We start from the raw sequence: 21,144 nt of genomic DNA on the forward strand, positions 1-21,144 counted from the left end.
GACCTAGTTCAAATCAGTGTTTACATAAACATGATAAACATTAGTAAACTTTACGTTAATTATTCATAAATATAAATGTATATATTGCTCCCTGTATTTCGTATTGTATTATTATATCTATATGTATATATTATATAAATATATTATATGGAAATATTAAATAAAAATAAGAAGCAATCAGTGCATGGATGTAACAAGTCGAAGCTTGAGTGCATAATTAATTTATTATTATTAAAATTATTTTATTATTAAATCATTAAATTTAGGCATGAGAAACAAAAATCGACAAATCTCAACATTTCTGTTTTGTTTGTTTTTGAATGAAATCTCTTCTGCTCACCAAGGTTGCATTTATTTGTTCATAAATACAGTAAAACAGTAACACTGTGAATTTATATTTTGTAAAAATTGCATTTTGTACAATTACAAAATGTAGAATTTTGTAATTGTATTATTACAATTCAGAATAACTATTTTCTGTTTGAATGTATTTTAAATGTAATTTATTCTTTTAATGGCAAAAATACTGTCACTTTTGGTCATTTTAATGCAACAAAAAAAAAATCGATATATTTTCTCAATGAAGGGAAAATTAGATTGTAATTTTTTTATTTAATTTTTTTATTATTATTTTTGGTATTTTGCCATGTTATTTTAGCATTGAGATGCTATTATACTTTTTATTAATATTTTAATTAGATTTTATTTTTATATTTTCCTTTTAATTTTAAAGTTTTAATAATTTCATTTTTATTATTTTTTTCATTCATTTTTATTTCAGTTTATTTTAGTAAAGCAAGCTAAATTAAATAAAATTGAAAACAATAAAAAATATATATATATTCTTTCATATTTGATTTTATTGCAGTTAACGTTTATTACAAGTAACAAATTTGTATGTTTTTATTTGTAGTTTTGGTCAATTATACTATATTATTTAAAAAGTAGCAAAAGTAGCTGTTTACGCTACAGGCTGTGATTTACTGCAGGCCAGATGCAGAGCTGTGTTTCTGTGAGCGTCCTGTAACGTCAAATCAGCTTTAGCACCTCTGACAAACACAATCAGCACCTCACATTAATATCAGCAATACGTCCAGCTGCTGTCAGACAGATCTGACATGATCACAGCAGCTTCCTGAATAACAACACATCTGCTGGAATGACATAGACATCTGAAGGAAACTCTAGCGCCACCTTGAGCCACAGCAATGCGATAACACACCAGAAGTCTGTATTAATACCAGTGTTGATATTGTTTATTAATATGAAAACTACTTAAAAACATTTTGGTGATTAAAAGCTGAAATAAAATACAACAAATATTAGATAAAAAACAAACTTAACTGAAAATTAGAAATGTTGCCTTGGCAACTAATTGAAATAAGATAAGTTAAACAGATAAAAAAAATAAAAAACAATTACAAAACACATAAAATTACTAAAACTGAAATAAAATAGAATTATACAAAAATAATAAAATGACTAAAACATAAAATTACCAAAACAAAACAAACAAAAATAAATTAAAATAAATTAAATATTAAAAAAATATTTTTGTTTTTGTATTCTTTGTTTATCTGTCCGTATTGCTTTGTTTGCTTAATAAAAATGACAAAAACATACAATTACTACAAATGAAATAAAAAATAAGCTAACTAGAAACATAGCTAACAATGACGAACATACATAAAATTATTAAAACAAAAAATAAAACTAAATGGAAATATAAAAACTAACGTAAATAACAAAAGCACATAAAATCAGTCAAACTAAAACAAACTTAATTAAAATGAAAATTGAAAACAGAAAAACCTTAGTGTTAAAAATACTGTTAGTGAATGTTATTTATAAAAGTACCATTTTATGTTGTTGTGTTACTTAGTAACTAATTCTGTTACATTGTAACATTTCTGCTACATTTGACAGTTAGAACTTTATTTGTTACTTTGAAGCATTTGTTACTTGTGTTGTAAGAGGCTATTAATTGACACTGTGAGGTGGTGAGGGTTTTTCTCGCAGGACTCGGTTGGCGATGAGCAGCTCGAGACAGAGCGCCCCCTGAAGTGCAGCGGGGAGAAGCCCTTCTCCATTTTTCCATAGTTTCCGTATGCGTTCAGCTCGTTATCTGAAGACAGACAGATATTGTGGTGCGGTTCTGTTCAGTTGGCTGCATACATTAGAGGTTTTAGTAATTGTAATATCATGTCAAATAAAAAAATGTCACAATCTAAACCATATAAATACAGCCATAATGAAACAGCTCTTCAATGCCAATAACATAGTATTATATTATACTATATTAGAAAATTTTGGGGTTAGTAAGATTTTTTTTTAAGAAAATACTTTTATTTTGCAAGGATGCATGAGATTGACATTTATAATGTCACAATACAATTCTCTTTCAAATAAATGCTGTTCTTTTGAACTTTCTATTCACTAAAGAATCCTGAAAAATAAAATGTCAGTTTCCACAAAAATATTGGGCAGCAGAGTTTTCAACGCTGATAATTATCAAAAATGTTTCTTCAGCAGCAAATCAGGACATACATAATTATATTTTACAATATATTCAAATAGAAAAGACTTATTTTAAAGACTCCACTTGTTGTCAGATACTGGCAGCATTTGTCTCAGTGAGTACCGATGGCATAAGAGCAAACCCACTATAATTTTACAATATTTTTACTGTTATTGTGTCATGGAATGTAGTTTTAAGAGATTTTTAGGTGAGAACAGCTTTATCTCGAACAGTCCTTTGGGAATTTGCCGCTGGCTCTTATGTAGATGGTGTTACATGAGGTATAATTCATTTTGCTAAGATTAACAGAGCAATCTTTGAGCTTATTCATTTATTACTTGTTCCAGAGCAAATCAATTTGGCTTTATAGGGCAAAGTTAAGTTCCATATCTTTTTATATTTATGCAATGAAATCTTGTACTAACTAGAGCGCTGCTTCTTTACTTTTTACTGAATTGTTTGCTTGTGTTTATTTCCTGTTGTACACACTTATTATACATTTATAATGGCTATTGTTCAATTATACATTATTGTTCAATAAAAATATTTTATATAACTAATATGCTGTATTTGGTATTGAGAAAATTTCATCTTCAGAGAAAGTTACATTATTATGACTGTCTTTATGAGTGAGTCAGATGACTTTTATATTGAAGAGAATAAAAAAAAGAACATTATTATCACTTTAAACAGCCTTATAAGATGCAAACATAGGGACGCAATTGACAAATGCATTGACTAGGACAAAGACAAAGATATCGCTTTCCTCAGTGCCTATATTTTTTTCATTTTTGCATTCAAAATAAATCCAGATAAATGCGAGCATAATAGTAATACTTTCTTTGGATGGCCAACTTTACATGTATTTTGTATGTTCAAAATACAAAATACTGTATTTGTATGTTAATACATTTTTCCACACAGTATTTTATATTTGTATTTTATCTGCTCAAACAGAGGTATTTTGTATTTTAATTTGAAATATATTCTCATGTATTTGTGCCCATCTCTGGTTGTGGTAATGTTTATTTGTTCTTACAGTACAAATGTTTGGAAACATTACTATTTTAAATGTTTTTGAAAGAAGTCTCTTATGCTCATCAAGCCTGGATTTAGCCTATTTGATCAACAATAATATTGTGAAATATTACAATTTAAAATAATGGTTTTCTATTTTAATATACTTTAAATATATATTTCTTTGATGTAAAACTGAATTTTCATCAGCCATTACTCTATTTTACAGTCTTCTGCGTCACATTGACTTATGTAGGATATTCTAATATGCTGATTTTTTATTAATGTTAGAAATTAGATAGATAGATTATTCAAATGATGTTTACAAATAAAAATACAACTATTTTATAACAATATAAGTCTTTACTATCACTTTCTGTCTATTTAATACATGCTTGCTGAATATTATTGTTTTTTGTTTGTTTGTTTGTTTTGTTTGTTTGTTTTCTGTATTTTTGATCAAATAAAAATTGTAATGGGTCCAAACTTTTGACCGGTACTGTATGTATTAATCAAACATTATCTAAGGTTTGATGAAGATGTTATTATTGTTGTTATTATGGTCGGACTTTATTTTACAGTCCGTGTATGTACATGTACTTACAGTGTACCTACCAAAGAAAGTACTGGTAATATAAGGTAACTACAGGGGGTAGGGTTAGGTTTAGGGGTAGGTTCAGGGTAAGTACTCAGTTTATACCTAGTTATTGTAATTACTATAATAACAACCTAGAATGTACATGAGTAACAGGACTGTAAAATAAAGTGCTACCGTTATTATTATTATTTAGCTTTTTATTTAATTTAATCACAGTTCCAGAATACCACTTTTACACATTTTAGACATTTTTTTCCTAGCTGGGTATGGGCAGGATTTCCCCCTCCCATTTAATCAATATTGACTACAGAATACACAAGGATTTGATCGATCCAATGCAGGATCAATTACAAGATCAGTGTTAAAAAAAAAAAAATCAACTTATGAGTATTCAAACAAGGAAGAGTTTCAAACAAACTATTTATAACATTGGGGTCACTGAAATTGGGTGCGTAAGCATTGACTATAGGAGAACAGGATTCTGAAATAGCATGCCAACTATGATCAAATATCTACCTATATGACCTTATGACCTGAACTCTTTTATTAAATTATACTGCAACCCCTCTGGATTTAGAGTTGAAATTTGAGTGAAAAAAATTACCTGAAATTCAGCTGAAATCAATTGAAATGTAATTCAGTTGACAGACCTGGAACTACTTCTTGGCTGTGTTTACTGAAAAATAATTGCACATCTTAGAACAATTGTCAACCGATCAGAATCAAGCATTCAGCAGCGCCGTGGTATAAGTAAGGGATAATCCACTGCTAGCAGTGCATTAAATGATGCACAATGTGGGGGTCAAAGATTTTAATGTACAGCGTGGTTGCCTTCGCGGAGTGCATTCAAAACGTTTAATGCTAGCCATGGATTTTCCCATTTACACCACAATCATTTGTCAGCAATGACAAGATAAAAGCTGTCATTGAAGCTTGCAGTGCTTAATTTGACTGGAATTTCATCAGTTACTTGTTAGATCCAGCATTCTGTCCGCTTTAAATCTGACACAGAGATAAAGTAGTGCGGTTACATTTGTTTAATTGAATTATAACATTTATTCGAACATAAGCCAGTAGCTGACACACAGTGCTGAGTAGATTACTTACAAATTGTAGTCCGTCAGTGATTCCAAATTACATGACTGTACATATTCAGTACATCCAGTACATATTTTAGGTAATATAATCAAACTACTTTTGATTACTTTTGACCTAACTTGTTTATCACATCAATTTAAATAAGATTATCTTGTACCTCATTGATATAAAAAAAAAATACAAAGAGAAAGAAAATATATTCCACTCGTTATTATTAACATTATTAAGTGCATTTGAATAATAGAAATGTGTTAGTGTGTTATGTGTAAACCAGGTTAAAGAGATGGATCTTAAACTGACAGAGTGTGTCTGCCTCCCGAACAGTGTTGTGTAGATTGTTCCAGAGTTTGGGTGCTAAATAGGAAAAGGATCTCACGCCTGCAGTTGATTTTGATATTCTAGGTATTATCAAATTGCCAATTTTGAGAACGCAGCAGACGTGGAGGACTACAATATGATAAGAGCTTGCTCAAGTACTGAGGTGCTCCACCATTCATGCCTTTATAAGTAATTAGCAAGATTTTAAAATCTATACGATGTTTAATAGGGAGCCAGTGCAGTGTTGCCATAGGTGAAAGACATACCACAACAGAAATGGTGCTGATGATTTTGTTGACAGCTGCGGTGCTGGTTGTGCCGTTGGTGTTGTTGCCGGTTGTGGTGCTGGTTGTGCTGTTGTTATTGTTGTTGCCGCTGGTTGTGCTGATGGTGTTGACTTTGGTGTTGTTGTTGTTGTTATTGTTTGTGGTGTTGTTGGCTGCACCGTTGGTAAGACCATAACTTGCAACCATTACAGCCACTAGTGGTAGTAGTATTTCAGTTTTAGAAGCCATGTTCAGGTCTTTCGCTGTCTAAATGGGCAAAATAACAAAATTCAACTGGAATATTTTATAACTGAGACACATCATAATATTACTACATTTAATAAGATCACCTAGAAAACATAACTTTTATATATACAAAATAGTCATATTTACCGGTTGCAATGGATGTTCGTTCTTTGTGCCTGTCGATTCTCTACACTGTAAAAAATGATTCACTATATTTACTCAATAAAATTGTGTCAACAGATTACAAGCAATATTATTAATTAAATTCAACACAAAAAAATTAATTAGAGTTAATCAAATGAGATGCTTATAAATTAATCATTCAAAATGAGTAAAATAGCACAAACAAATTAAGTAAAATTTAAACAAAAATATTGATTTCACTGGCAAAAAAAAAAAAAAAACTCTATGCTAATGAATAGTATGCATGCCAGGCCAGTAGTTGGCGATGAAGAAACACCTCGCAAAAATGTAATACACATGCACATGACGTCACCTTTTTCACAAATTCATGTTTTTATTGTTCACATGGAGATGATACAGGCATTGTGTTCAAAAGCTTGTGTTTCCAGGCCCCCCCAAAAACAGTTATTGAAGACACCTGATGTTAACACACAGAATCACTGAAGGAGAAAATCTGAATTTTTAGGTTACCATTACGGTGGTCAATGTTTGCTTTAGTTGGGCTCTTGACCCTTGATTCTTTAACATTAGATTTTGTTTGGCTGCTGTTGCAGAGTTAAACAACAGTTAGACAAGCCAAATGAGAAGGTGGTCTGGTGGTGTTGATTATGTATTGTCATCATCATTTGACCTGAATCTCTGAATTAGATTTACTTTGATTGCAGCAGTCCTGTAATTCTACAGTGTAAGATCTGAAGTTTCAGTATAACCCAAAGGGTTTCTTAAAAATTGTTTTTTAGGCACACTCTGACATCAAGAATCAGAGTATGAGTCTCAACAACGGTGATAAACAGCATATTCAGATAAACAGATCAACTCTGAACGTCACAAAACAAACTACTAAAAATATGCAATGCATGATGGGAGCTATTGATGAGTTTTGATTGGTGGCACCCAGAATGCACTGCAGCATTTGATGGTCACCATTGTTGAGGTTCTCACGCTGATACTTGATGTCTGTGTGTCTAGATGAAAGCTTTTTTTTATTATTTGATTTGAAGAACTTTTAAATCTCTGTTTATGCTGAAAATTTCAGACATTACACTGTACAATCACAGGATGGCAGAAACCGATACAGTAAATCCAACTCAGAGATACAGGTCAGATGATGATGATGTTAAAACATAACCAACACCACCCGATCACCTTTTCTCTTGGCTTGTCTTAACTGTTGTCTAACTCAGTTACAGCAGCCAAACAAAATCTAATGTTAAAGAGTCAAGGGTCAAGAGCCCAACTAAAGCAAACATTGACCACCGTGATGGTGACCCAATGGTAAAACATGATTTTCTCCTTCAGTGATTCTGTGTTAACATCAGGTGTCTTCAATAATTCAGTTTTGGGGGCCTGGAAACACAAGCTTTTGAACAAGATGCCTGTATCATCTCCATGTAAACAACAAAAACATGAATTTGTGAAAAAGGTGACGTCATGTGCATGCATATTTCGTTTTTGCGCAGTGTTTCTTGATCGCCAACTACTGGCCTGGCATGCATAACATAGTATCACAAGCATAGTGTTTTTTGTCCAATGAAACCAATATTTTTGTTTAAATTTTACTTAATTTGTTTGTGCTATTTTACTCATTTTGAATGGATAATTTATAAGCATCTCATTTGATTAATTCTAATTAATTGTTTTGTGTTGAATTTAATTAATAATATTGCTTGTAATCTGTTGACACAATTTTATTGAGTAAATATAGTGAATCATTTTTTACAGTGTAGATGGATGTTAGTGTGAATGCCAGAGGTGAGCTTGGGCTTTTATTTGAATATTATGCATTAATCAGCACCCTCATAAGAGGCGGAGATGTGATATTACTGCAGGATGGAAGTGAATGCATTTATTATTATTATTATTTGTTGCCCCTTCCCCTTAAAGGCAGTGGCGCAAATAAGGCGTATGCAGTATATGCAGTACATAGGGGGGCGCTATTTTGCCAAAATCATTCTGTGAAAATCTTCTATAGCAATAAAACCAAAACGTAATAATCAAAAGCTTAGTTATTAAAAATAATCAATGCAACACTTTTATTTAACAGTTTTTAGAATTTTAATGAGTTAAAAATGTATTTATTAAAAACTTACAACGCGGAACGGCCGTATCTCTTTGCGACCACAAGAAACGGGAGACTTTTCAGACGCGCGCTTCAGCTTGCCCTCGGCGCGCGAGTCAAACAAGCGCGGAAAAGGTAGGCTACAGGTGCCAAATGAGCTTCAGTAGAACAACAGGGAACTGCGGTCTGATGGGATATTGTTATATGTATGAAGGTAAAATGACGTCAAAAAGATTTGCATGCGCAGGGTAAGATTTGTGAAAGTGTACATAAGATAGCAAGCGTAAATTAATTTTGCATTCGCAAGAAAAGAGTTGTAAAAGTGCAAATTGCATTTCAAGCGTAAGAAAAAAGGATTTGCAGCCTTTTACTGTTTTTTGTAAGTGTATATCATGTATTGTGAAACTGCAACTTCATGCTAAGGCAAAATAAATATGATCTGTATTCTTCTGACTTTCATTTTTCCGCGCTTACACTTTTGGCACTGTTGTTTCGCCCAAATACAGCCAAAAGTATTGCAAGCATGTGCCCAGTGTTTTGCAAGTGAAAACAACCGTATCACGAACTGCAAAACGGATTGACTACGTAAAACCAATATGTGTGTAGAAAAAAAATCGTTGCAACTGTCTAAATGACTTCTTGCGTGCATAGAGCAAAATGTTCCCCAAATAACCCGCTATGTACGTCTGCGTCTTTGCGCTTGCAGTTTTGGCACGATTCTCTCACTGATTTCAGATTTGCAAGCGCATGTGGAAGGCGGGACCTTCTTCTTTCAGCCAATCAAATGAGGCTCTTGCTGACTCTCGATTTATTCTTATCTGATTGGTTCAATAAACACTCCAGACGTGAGAACACATCTTTATTTTAATTTGACTCAGCGTCATTCTTATTGCAGGATGGTATTTTTAATGCACACATATATATATTAAAAAATAAATAAATACAATAAAATAAAATAATAAAACAAAAAGCATGATCCTTAGAAGCTGTGTACCAATAGGCTGACTACCATGTGCTCATATACTGATTTTCAAGCTAGAGTGAACATTATTGGATTGGTTCGACATTGCATTGAAATTTAATATTTTAGATAATCTGCCTACACCACTTTAACAAATGATGTTAAACTTTACAATCAAAATGTTAAATAGCGATTTGTCTCCAGATTTGACTAATGCAAAAACTGACACTTCAAACCAAATCAACATTTAAAAAACTACAACTACTTTGACAAAATATAGTCTTTAATAATGTCTAAATATATGCATCTAAATGAAAAACCAAATGCAAAATAACTATGTCTGAATCAAATATTCCCAGAAACCATGAAATACACAGTAATGTTGATATTTTTAAATGGTTATACATCCATCTAGTGGTTTCACATGGCATTACAGATGGTAAAGGCATAATTTAGGGGTAAATATTTAGTACAGTAAAATCTCCTTTAAATACATGTTAAAGGAAAAACTAAAATCTGGCATCAACCCTGATCAGGAGACATGGTGAAATTATGCATAGTGCAGATACTTTCAGTAGCATCAAGATTACAAACTAATATCATATGGTCTGCTGAAGAGGAGGATGATTAGGATAAATAGAGTGAATACACAGAAATGTCATTTCCTAATATTAGCTCGAAATTCAGAATGAATACATGGTAGTCAGCCTAATGGTAGCCTACACAGCTTATAAAGAATCATGCTTTTTTTGTTTTATTATTTTATTTTATTTTATTTTATTGTATTATTAATTGATTTTTTTATATGTATCTGTGCATTAAAAATACCATCCTGCAATAAGAATGACGCTGAGTCAAATTAAAATAAAGATGTGTTCTCACGTCTGGAGTGTTTATTGAACCAATCAGATAAGAATAAATCGAGAGTCAGCAAGAGCCTCATTTGATTGGCTGAAAGAAGAAGGTCCCGCCTTCCACATGCGCTTGCAAATCTGAAATCAGTGAGAGAATCGTGCCAAAACTGCAAGCGCAAAGACGCAGACGTACATAGCGGGTTATTTGGGGAACATTTTGCTCTATGCACGCAAGAAGTCATTTAGACAGTTGCAACGATTTTTTTTTCTACACACACATATTGGTTTTACGTAGTCAATCCGTTTTGCAGTTCGTGATACGGTTGTTTTCACTTGCAAAACACTGGGCACATGCTTGCAATACTTTTGGCTGTATTTGGGCGAAACAACAGTGCCAAAAGTGTAAGCGCGGAAAAATGAAAGTCAGAAGAATACAGATCATATTTATTTTGCCTTAGCATGAAGTTGCAGTTTCACAAAACATGATATACACTTACAAAAAACAGTAAAAGGCTGCAAATCTTTTTTTCTTACGCTTGAAATGCAATTTGCACTTTTACAACTCTTTTCTTGCGAATGCAAAATTAATTTATGCTTGCTATCTTATGTACACTTTCACAAATCTTACCCTGCGCATGCAAATCTTTTTGACGTCATTTTACCTTCATATATATGTCAGTAAAACAAACTTTCCTGTCCTGTCAGCCGTTTTACTGTGCTCACGACGCACACTCTTCAACTGTATGCGAATATGAGGCGCACGCTCTATCACTTCATCATAAAAAAACCGCACTAGAAACTGCGAGCATACATCGTCAGTTAAGTCACGAAATTACCAAAATGGCGATTAAAGCTGCAAAGCTGTGCATGTATGTATGCACATTACATTTAAGAACGTCTCTCAAATGCATGCAGCCTACTGAAATAATATTCTGCGATTCGAAATCACAATAGTGCGCAAGATGATAGGCTATGTACATTTTTTTGTTGTTGTTGTTAAATTTAATGCACAAGTAGGCCAAATGTGAGCACAGTGCAGTTAAATGTACTAGAATATATGCACTAATTTTTCGTTAACTTGTAAAGTACGAAAATGAAACCATAAATAACTAATTTTACATTCTTACATTGTTTTCCTTTGTACAGAGCTCAATTTAGGTATGACAAAAGTGCTGCAATTAATTAATTTTGACAACTAATAGAATTTTAGAATAGAATGACTGATACATTTTTCAGAGTTCATTGATTATGTAAAATTCAGTGAAGGTTGACTATATCTGCATGTCTCATCCATGAGTGGGTCTATATGCAATGATGGAGAACAAGATTTTGGGGGGTGTTAAGACCCAGAACCAAGCTTACTGAGCAATAAAGCTATAGTGAGCCCTTTTATCAAAATACCTGGAGCCTAGGTAATACAAAAATAATACAAAAATGGTCATTCACTCAGTATTACTTAATGTAATTCACAACTATCTACAATTAAGTACAAATTAATTGTATTCAGTTGTGGTTTAGGCACTAAAACAGTCCAGTACTTTATAGTCAAATCCATTTCTATGTTGAAATAATGAAGATTTCTGTGCCACCCCAGACTGGTTGCTGCCCCCATCCTGGCCACCCCTATGAAAGAGAATTCATTCATTTGAGAGAAACTGAGAAGATTGTAAACAAGGATACAAACTAGCCACTTTTCACTGAAACTTGCCGTTGTAAATTTAAAATAGGCCATCTGTGTAATTCAAGTAGAGTTGAAAACTCTTGCTACTTCATACTTCAATACAAAACAATGCTGAACTTTGACAAAGTACAATTTGCTTTAAACATTTACAGCAAAATCACAGTACATGAAGTTTTAGCTTAAAAAAAGAAAAAGAAAAAAAGAATATAATCAATAATTATGGATTATAAAATTATAATAGCCTATTTGAAAAAAAAAAAATTGTAAGCTGATGCTAACTGGCTAGCTAACTAGCTACCTGATGCTAACTTGAGGTCATTTTTAAATATAAAATCCAAACATTTTGATTCAACCAACTAGGTAGAATACATTTGACAGAAAAACTAAGGATTTGATGTTCACAACAGAATAACTATTGCTCATTGCCCCATGGAGGCGTTTTACTCCACTCACTATGTTTGAGAAAATAATTATGTCATTTTGAAAATATAATTATATTTTTATTAAATAAAACATACTCTCTAAATTAAGCTTTAAAGCACTGATTGACTACGTAGTTGTGGAAAATCGGTAGGGGGCGTTTTCTCCCACTCTACCCTATTATTTCCCTCTATCAAAACAATATGCAAAGAAAACATGTCTGAGTGCTAAAAATGCACTGAAATGGTCATTTAGCCACATTACCTTGTGTTCTGTAGTCTATTCATAAGATTCCGATATTTGAATCCATTTTTGAGATATTTGGAAGAAAGATTTTTGTTCATTTTAACAGCTTCCAAGTGTTCAGATATGCAGCATCATAATCCCACTCCTCTTAGGGAAGTGTGGTTGCTTTCGCCACACACTGCATTCACATCAATAAACCAAAATTTGCCTAATCTGGATTAATTATTAGGATTTCTTTTTCATTTTATTGTGATAAAATCTGAAGCATAGTCATAGATCAAGTAGTATCTATTGCTAAAGGGCCAACCCGATCTCATGGAAGTGCTTATAAATAGTATGCCAAATAAAAACAAAAACTTGTAGTATTGATACACAAAAATTGCCTTTGGCGTGTATATGCTACGCAATGGGTAGGATTTGGGTCGTGGCGTAGATGCGTATCATATGTCCGCGTAAACTGCGTATCATATGTAAGAAAAAACAATTTTGTATCATATGCATTTGAAAACTGCGTATTATATGCACACCAAACACGTGCGTATCATATCAACGTCAAAGTCAACTATTGCGTATCAATACCACAAGTTTTTGTTTTTATTTGGCAGACTATTTACATGCATTTTCATGAGACCGGGCTCAAATGACATTTGGCAGAATCACTGACAGCACCTCAAACATTTAAGGTCTCTCACACTTGAAATAATTAGGCTAACACTGCGTAATTCTAAACCCCAGGTAAATGTAATACATTTATTACTTATTTTGTATTTAATTTTGTTTGTGAAACTTTACATGCAGATTTGATGTCCTTTTCTTCCTAGAGGTTCTATTTATCTATCTGTTCTGTTTATTATTTTATGCATAATTTTAATTTTTAAAATAAACCAGTGTGCTTTTGTTTATTATTAATATTTTATGCAAATGCATGCAAACATATTAGGAGGAAAGTGTTAATGTGAATGATCTTTTCAAAAGTAAGCATTGTGTTTACATGTCTAAGGGATGAAGCACAAAGAGCATGCCTGTGCAGACGAGCTCACGTCAACCAACAGAATTACATGTACAAATTAATCAAGCTTATCTAGATATTGCTAGAGTTGCTTCTGTAATGTCTTTAGCTAAATGGCTAGAAGAAGGAGAGTTCATTTTTAGTTATTTTTGCATAAGAGTAAAGGAACTGCAAACAGGAATTATTTGACTGCTCTCAATATCAATTGTGTCGAAATGCACAGATCCTAAGTTAATATCTAATTTGTTCTATATGCATATTGTTTGGATAGAGGGAAACAAGATTCAATTCTAATTTCAACCATATTTAGACATTGTTCTTTAAATAAAATGAGTATCAGCTGTATCCAAAGTGACCAACATTTGGTTTTTGACCACTGACAATAGGTAATATTCAAAAATCTGGACATGGAGCCTCATTGAGGTCCCCATATCCCTCGGACTGAATCATATTGCAATATCTGTAATACTTCTTGAGTTATAAGCACGCAAACTTTGGAAAAAGATTATTTATTGAACTCAGGTATGTTTAATTCAGTTGTTTTGACAGAAGGAAACAAGATACATTTCTAGTTTCAACTTTATTTGTTCTTCAGGAGAAACTTGCCCTTTCCAAATTTTCAATGGTCACCATTGGCACACAATGCAACAATAGCTAAAGTCAGCAGATTTTACTAACAGTCCAAACAATCTCTGTGTAATAATAACATTATGATGCTGTCATCTTTCTGATGTCATTTTTACACCTCTGCATTTTGGCTCTGAAATTTCAATTTTGACCCCCCTCTACAAAATAGTGGATTACTTAGTAAATATACATTCATGACATTTCATATTTTGGCCTTCATCACTATACATGTTTATCTTTCATCAGAAACAAATATTAGCAAAATCTAAATTTTGAGCTGGGGACCTCTGGTTGAGTTGACATGGAATGACCCAGCATCTGAATAACAGCTATATTTTTCCAACTCAAAGCATCTTCACCTTTTGGCTCCAAAGAGAGCTTTCACATTATGGGAGGATTCTTTTAAATATTATATGGTGAAAAAAAAAAAACTTGGTTGCTCCCTTTTTAATTGTGCATATCTAACAAGAATTGAGAATTGCATTGAAAACTCCTCCATACCAAATATTTGTGTAATTATACTTTTTAAAAATTTGGATATTGATGAAAGCTGTTCATTTTGTTCAGATCAGCCAGTCAAAAAATTTCACATCTTTCTTGTTGTTGTAAACTGTTATTCCAAAAAATTTGATTTTTCAACAGAAATCTGGACACACTTTAGATATAACCTGCAAAAATTTTAATTTTAAATTCACACACACAATACCCCAAAAACAGATCTTTTAGAACACTTGGTCATTCCTAGGATTCGGTAATATTTCAGTCCCCCACAGTTTCTAAAGTGGTGGTTCAACAAAATGAATTGTTAGAAGCTTTTCACAAAACTTTGGGATGGCCATTATAATGAATCAAAATAATTATAACATTTTTATATTTTTTAGCATAAAATAATGTCTTATATCTATCTTAAACCAAGCATTTTGTCATGTCCCTGAGGCACATCTCTGAGTTTGTACTTAGAAAATTATTAACAAAATGTGAATAGTGTGTGATTTTTGGCAGCAATGTAAGCATTTATTGGTGTTCCTTTCTTGTAAAAAATATTTTTCTAAAAATATTTTATAAAAAAACAGACTTTAAAGTTATGTCCCTCAGTCTGAACTCAACCCCATCACACTAACCATTCTACGCCCAAAATAATCTCCACTCATATGTGACATCATTTACCAGAAGTGACATCATTCAGGTCTCTTTAATAGTGGTGCAGAAAATGGTTAGTAGTATCATACTTTTTATTCATATTTTTGAGGCATGTTATAGTCAGGGAGGGTACTCTCAAGCTCAACCCCGTCACATAAAATTAAGATGGAAAATTATAACTTTTTCAACATTTTATTTGAATCCATAATTATATACAACGTACTTATTTTATTGCTGCCATATATGGTCTACTCTCCTACACTACATGAAGAGCAGTGGCCATTTTAAGTGAAAAACCACAACCCCGTCACAAATATATGTATTTCTCATTGTTATGGGGTTGTAAACTTGTGACAGGGTTGAATTGTTTGCTTCATTTTTTATTAATTTTAATGACAAAAATATAAAAGTCATGGTTTCAATAAATATATATATATACTTCAAAAATCATGACAACACATATTTTTGTTTTAAATAGAATTTTTGATGTCAAATGTCCACTTAAATGTTGACAAGCATCATACATCAGAAATTGCACCCACATTTGCAGCAGAAAGACAATGTTGACCCAGAAACAAGGGGACAATATGATAGAGAAACAAAACCAAAAATTTTAATTTAAGGCAATGTATCCCTTCAAATGTGTTACAGTCTTCAACTCCGTCACACAGTGTTGCATTAATATTTTTAGAAAAATATAGGGAAGACAATTAAGAACAAAAGTATTTCTTGCTGATTACCATCTGACCTTAAGCACTAAAACAATAACACTGTGATTTTAATTAAAATTTTAAATTATTTTTTTGGGAAAATAAAGAGACCGCAGACACACAATTTGTGTATTTTTAGCTTCAGTCCTATATAAATGTGAAAATTATGATAAATTTTACATTTGTTATCATTAAATTGCTATGAGGGACACATGAGCATTAGGTACATGTTTGTTTTATAACAATGTCTGTGTAAAATCCTTTTTAAACAATCCCATTTTGTCCATTACGGGGTTGAGAAAAAAGGTGTCTAAAGAAAAAAAAAAGAAAATAATAAAAGGTTTTTAATGCCTGAGGTGGGAAAATATGATTTTTTCGGAGGTTTGATATGTGCCTAATGATGTGGGATATTACAAGTTGAATCACATGTAGTTGAAAAAAAATGTATATTCCAAGTTGAAATGTTACAGAATCCCAGGTATGACCCAATTTACAATATGTGAATTATGCATAATTACTGTACATTAAAATGCACCAGTTTGCAAATTATACTTAAGTGATACATACAGATGTTACATTATAATACTGGCCTTGTTCAAAATAGTGTTAACATAAACATGATAAACATAAGTAAACTTTAGGTTAATTATTGATAAATAATCATTTATATATTTCTCTCTGTATTTTGTATTCTATTATTATTTATCTATATGACTTCTCGTGTTAAGACAGACGAGTGTAAAGACCTGTGACTTTACCTGCTGATTCTGCTGGATCTATCTGCTGGTTTTGAAATTGTGAAACATCAGATCCTCCTGTCCGCCCTCTCATCACTGGGCATCACAGGGATTCCACTTCGCTGGTTTGAATCCTATCTCACTGGTAGTGGGTAGTGCACATCAACTGGTCACTGGGGTTCCTCAGGGATCAGTTCTTGGACCCCTCCTCTTCTCCATATACACTACATCACTGGGTCCCATCATACAGGTACATGGCTTCTCCTACCATTGCTATGCTGATGATACACTGATGATACAACTTTATACAAAGGTTGTATAAAAACACACACAAACTTCCAAATGAGAAACACAAAAGATTAGGAACAATATCTAGTATTGAACCAAGTCAGGAGACCAGAAAGACAACAGGCTTAACTAACCCACCCAACAAGTGTCCATATACAAGAAATTGTTAGATATATAGGCCGCTGTCTATCTCAGTAGTCCTTCAACCTGCGACAGTAGGGACTTGACATATGCTTCTGCCTCATCTGTACCACTGAACAGCTTCTCCAAACTGTCGTATGTGACACGCAGGTGGGCTGGATGCAGAAATCCAAACAGGAATCCCCCATAGTTGCAGACGCACATTCCCAAATGCTGCGCTGGCACAAGCTATCTTAGAGGTGAGGTCAGGGAAGAAAGACATAGACACGTCCCAGAGGAGCCACAGGCACGGCGAAAAATGAGAGCAGATGAGAGCAGCTTTACTGGATTTGTTCTTCATATTTCAGTGCGAAAGACAGATATTTTGAATTGAATTAGATAAACAACACGTATAAACTGGGTGGTGGAAATAAATAGACGACAAGACTGAAATTCTCCAAAGCAAAAAAACCTGAAAAGCAACTTTGATGCAGCCACAAGGTATGTTTAGAATTGTTTGATTCTCACATATATTATACCTGTAGTTTTTCTCTCTATCTAGTGAAGATTTAGAAGATTTACCACAAAAGTGGTAAGGTAATTTAGTTGGAATTTAATAGGAATTACAAAGAAACAGTTTGTCATTTTTATCCTATTGTTTGTTATATTTATTTTCTTAGTCAAAGTGTTTGTAGGTTTTGATTATTTTGCTGTTGTAGGATGTAGGGACATTGTAAATAACTGAAATAATTTGGCAAATTGATATGGACTTGTAGACCTGGAACTATTTCATAGCTGTGTGTTTACTGAAAATACACTAACACCAAAAATAACACCTTAGAACATTTATCAACCAATCAGAATCAATAATAATAATCCACTGCTAGCAGTTTTATGCACGAAGGGGAGGCAAAGATTTTAATGCACGACGTGGTTGCCTCCACAGAGTGAAAGCTGTCATTGAAGCTTGCGGTGCTTAATTTGACTGGAATTTCATCAGTTACAGCTTGTTAGATCCAGCATTCTATCCACTTTAAATCCGACACAGAGATAAAGTAGTGCGGTTACATTTGTTTAATTGAATTATAACATTTATTCGAACATAAGCCAGTAGCTGACACACAGTGCTGAGCTGATAACTTAGTCCGTCAGTGATTCCAAATTACATGACAAAAATTGTAATTAGAAATGTAATACAGTACATATTTCAGGTAATATAATCAAACTACTTTCGATCTAACTTGGTTATCACATCAAATTAAATAGGATTATCTTGTACCTTATTGATATAAAAATACAAAGAGAAAGAAAATATTAATATAAATATTCCATTCATTGTTATTAACATTATTAAGTGCATTAACCATTATATTTCATCAAGATTTCCAAAACTTTGTTAAGGAACTGCACAGGGTTTGTGAGTTTGAGGAAAAGCTAATAATTAAATCATAAAAATGTAAAACTAAATCATTGTAACATTACAACAATTAAAATGCATACTAAAAAAAGATTAAATGTCAAAATCCCGTAGGTTTTAGCTGGTTGACAAACTGAGAGAGCTGATGATCAGATCAGCTGGAAGAGTTTGAGAAGCACAGTAGAGGTGATAGAGTAGATCAGAAGTCCAGACAGCCCCACGATCCCCGCTGGTGAAAGAGGTGCCACAGTAGAAGTGGTTTTGCTGATTGTGCCACTGGTTGTTCTACTGGTTGTGCTGTTGGCTGTGCCATTTGTAAGACCATAGCTTGCAACCATTACAGCCACTAGCAGTAGTAGCATTTCAGCTTTAGAAGCCATGTTCAGGTCTTCCACTATTTAAATGGGGACAATAACGACATTAAATTATAATGTTACACCTTTTAAATATATATATATATATATATATATATATATATTAGTGCTGGGCAACGATTAATCTAGATTAATCTCATCCAAAATAAAAGTTTTTGTTTATATAATATATCTGTGTGTACTGTGAATATTTATTATGTGTATATAAAGACACACACATACAGTATATATTTTGAAAATATTTACATGTATATATTTATATTAATATAATTTATATGATATATAAATATATTTAATATATAAACATAACACATTTTTCTTAAATATATACATACATGGGTATGTATTCATATATACATAATAAATATACACAATACACACACATATATTATGTACTCTAATCTAGATTAATCGTTGCCCAGCACTAATATATAAAAAAAATTTTTTTTTTTTTTTTTTTTTTAAATCACCTTCTATATAGGCCTACGAATACGAATAGTACTACATTTAATACATAGGAAAATATAACTCAATAGTCAAAATAGTCAAATTTACCGTTTGCAAGGAATGTTCGTTCTCTGTGTCTGTCGATTCTCTAGAAGGATATCAGTGTTCTTCACCAGAGAAGAGCTTTGGCTTTTATTTGAATATTTTGCATCAAATTAAATATTATGCAACACCCTCACAGGAGGCGGAGAAGTGATATTACTGCAGGATGGAAGCGATTGCGAATGCATTTACTATTATTATTATTAGTTAGGTCTCTTCCAAAAACGAAAATTCTGTCATCATTTACTGACCCTCATGTCATTTCAAACCTATTATGATTTTTTCTCTCTTTTGTGGAACACCAAAAATATATATTTCCAAGAACTTTGAAGTGAGCTTTTTGAGGTTTATTCTTGAGCAGGTGTGAAGTTCAACATCAGATGGAAGAGGTTAGGTTCTGTCAGTGTTAGGTATTAGTTAGTCATAGGTTGATTGTTAATCTGGATGAGATTAAGTCCTGCAGAGTTCAGCTCAGTTCAACCCTGATCGAACACACCTGAGCAAGCTCAAAACAGTCTTCAGGATCCCTAGAAAATCAGAGGTGAGTGAGTTTGATCAGGGTTTGAGCTAAACTCTTCAGGGCAGTGGCCCTCCAGGACCGAATTTGAGGAACGCTGATCTATGCCAAAGTGCAACCTGATAGAAGGAGGAAAGTTTGCGTACTGGGGGAACGATTATACCCATAACATTTTTGAAGGCCAAAATACAGTGTCATGTTGTTCTTTGGTTGTGCATTCATTCTGTTAACACAACAACTGTGGGCTCAGTTTTTACTTCTCTCTGATACAATTACTTGGAAAAGTTGCAACAATTGATTAAGTCTGCTGAAGAGTCTTAAAATACAGGGGTGGAAGTAATGCTTTACAACTACTCACATTGCTGTGGTTTTTTAAGGTACTTGTACCTTCATGAGTATATGTGACCACAAAACCAGTCATAAGTAGCACGGGTATATTTGTAGCAATAGTCAACAATACACTGTATGGGTTTAACATTATTGATTTTTCTTTTATGCTAAAAATCATTAGGATATTAAGTAAAGATCATGCTCCATGAAGGTATTTTGGAAATTTAAAACCATACACATATCACATATTTCTAAGTCTGTAGTTTTGCATATACTTAAATACAAATTAATCCAAGTAATATACTTTCCTACTTTTGACATCACAATTCGTTACGGAGTAAGCTTACGAATTTGAACTGATATTCAACCCGTTGGCCAGCATTTTGGTAGCAGATAAAGATATCTGATATCTACTGCTGAGCACATGTCCGCCTTCGGTGCTCTGTAAGGTAGGCACAATATTTGTGTTGATATGTCTGTGCAGACTCTTTTATTGTTTATGACAGCAGACCCACTTCCAGAAATCAAATCACTGAGGGTGCTTCTGAAGAGTGTGCTTTTCTATTTTAACATATATCTTTTGTCCCGCCCATTGCTATGGCACAAAAAGTGCTCCCTTTATAATTATTTAAAGCCATCGCTAATCTTAGTTCAATCAGTGTAATAATGTATAATCTCTATACTGCACACTGAATTGCTTATGTGCATCGTGTCAACACTGCCTGTGCAGACGGAGCTCACGTCCACCAATATCACCTGATGATCTATTAACAACAGTGTGCTTTTGTGAGTTGTACTGTCTAGATTTCATCGGCAGTTTCTTCTTGCCTGGAAGTCATGTAACACCCACAATAGTTCACC

This window comes from Onychostoma macrolepis, chromosome 19 (assembly GCF_012432095.1).
Source record: "Onychostoma macrolepis isolate SWU-2019 chromosome 19, ASM1243209v1, whole genome shotgun sequence".
NCBI lineage: Eukaryota > Metazoa > Chordata > Actinopteri > Cypriniformes > Cyprinidae > Onychostoma > Onychostoma macrolepis.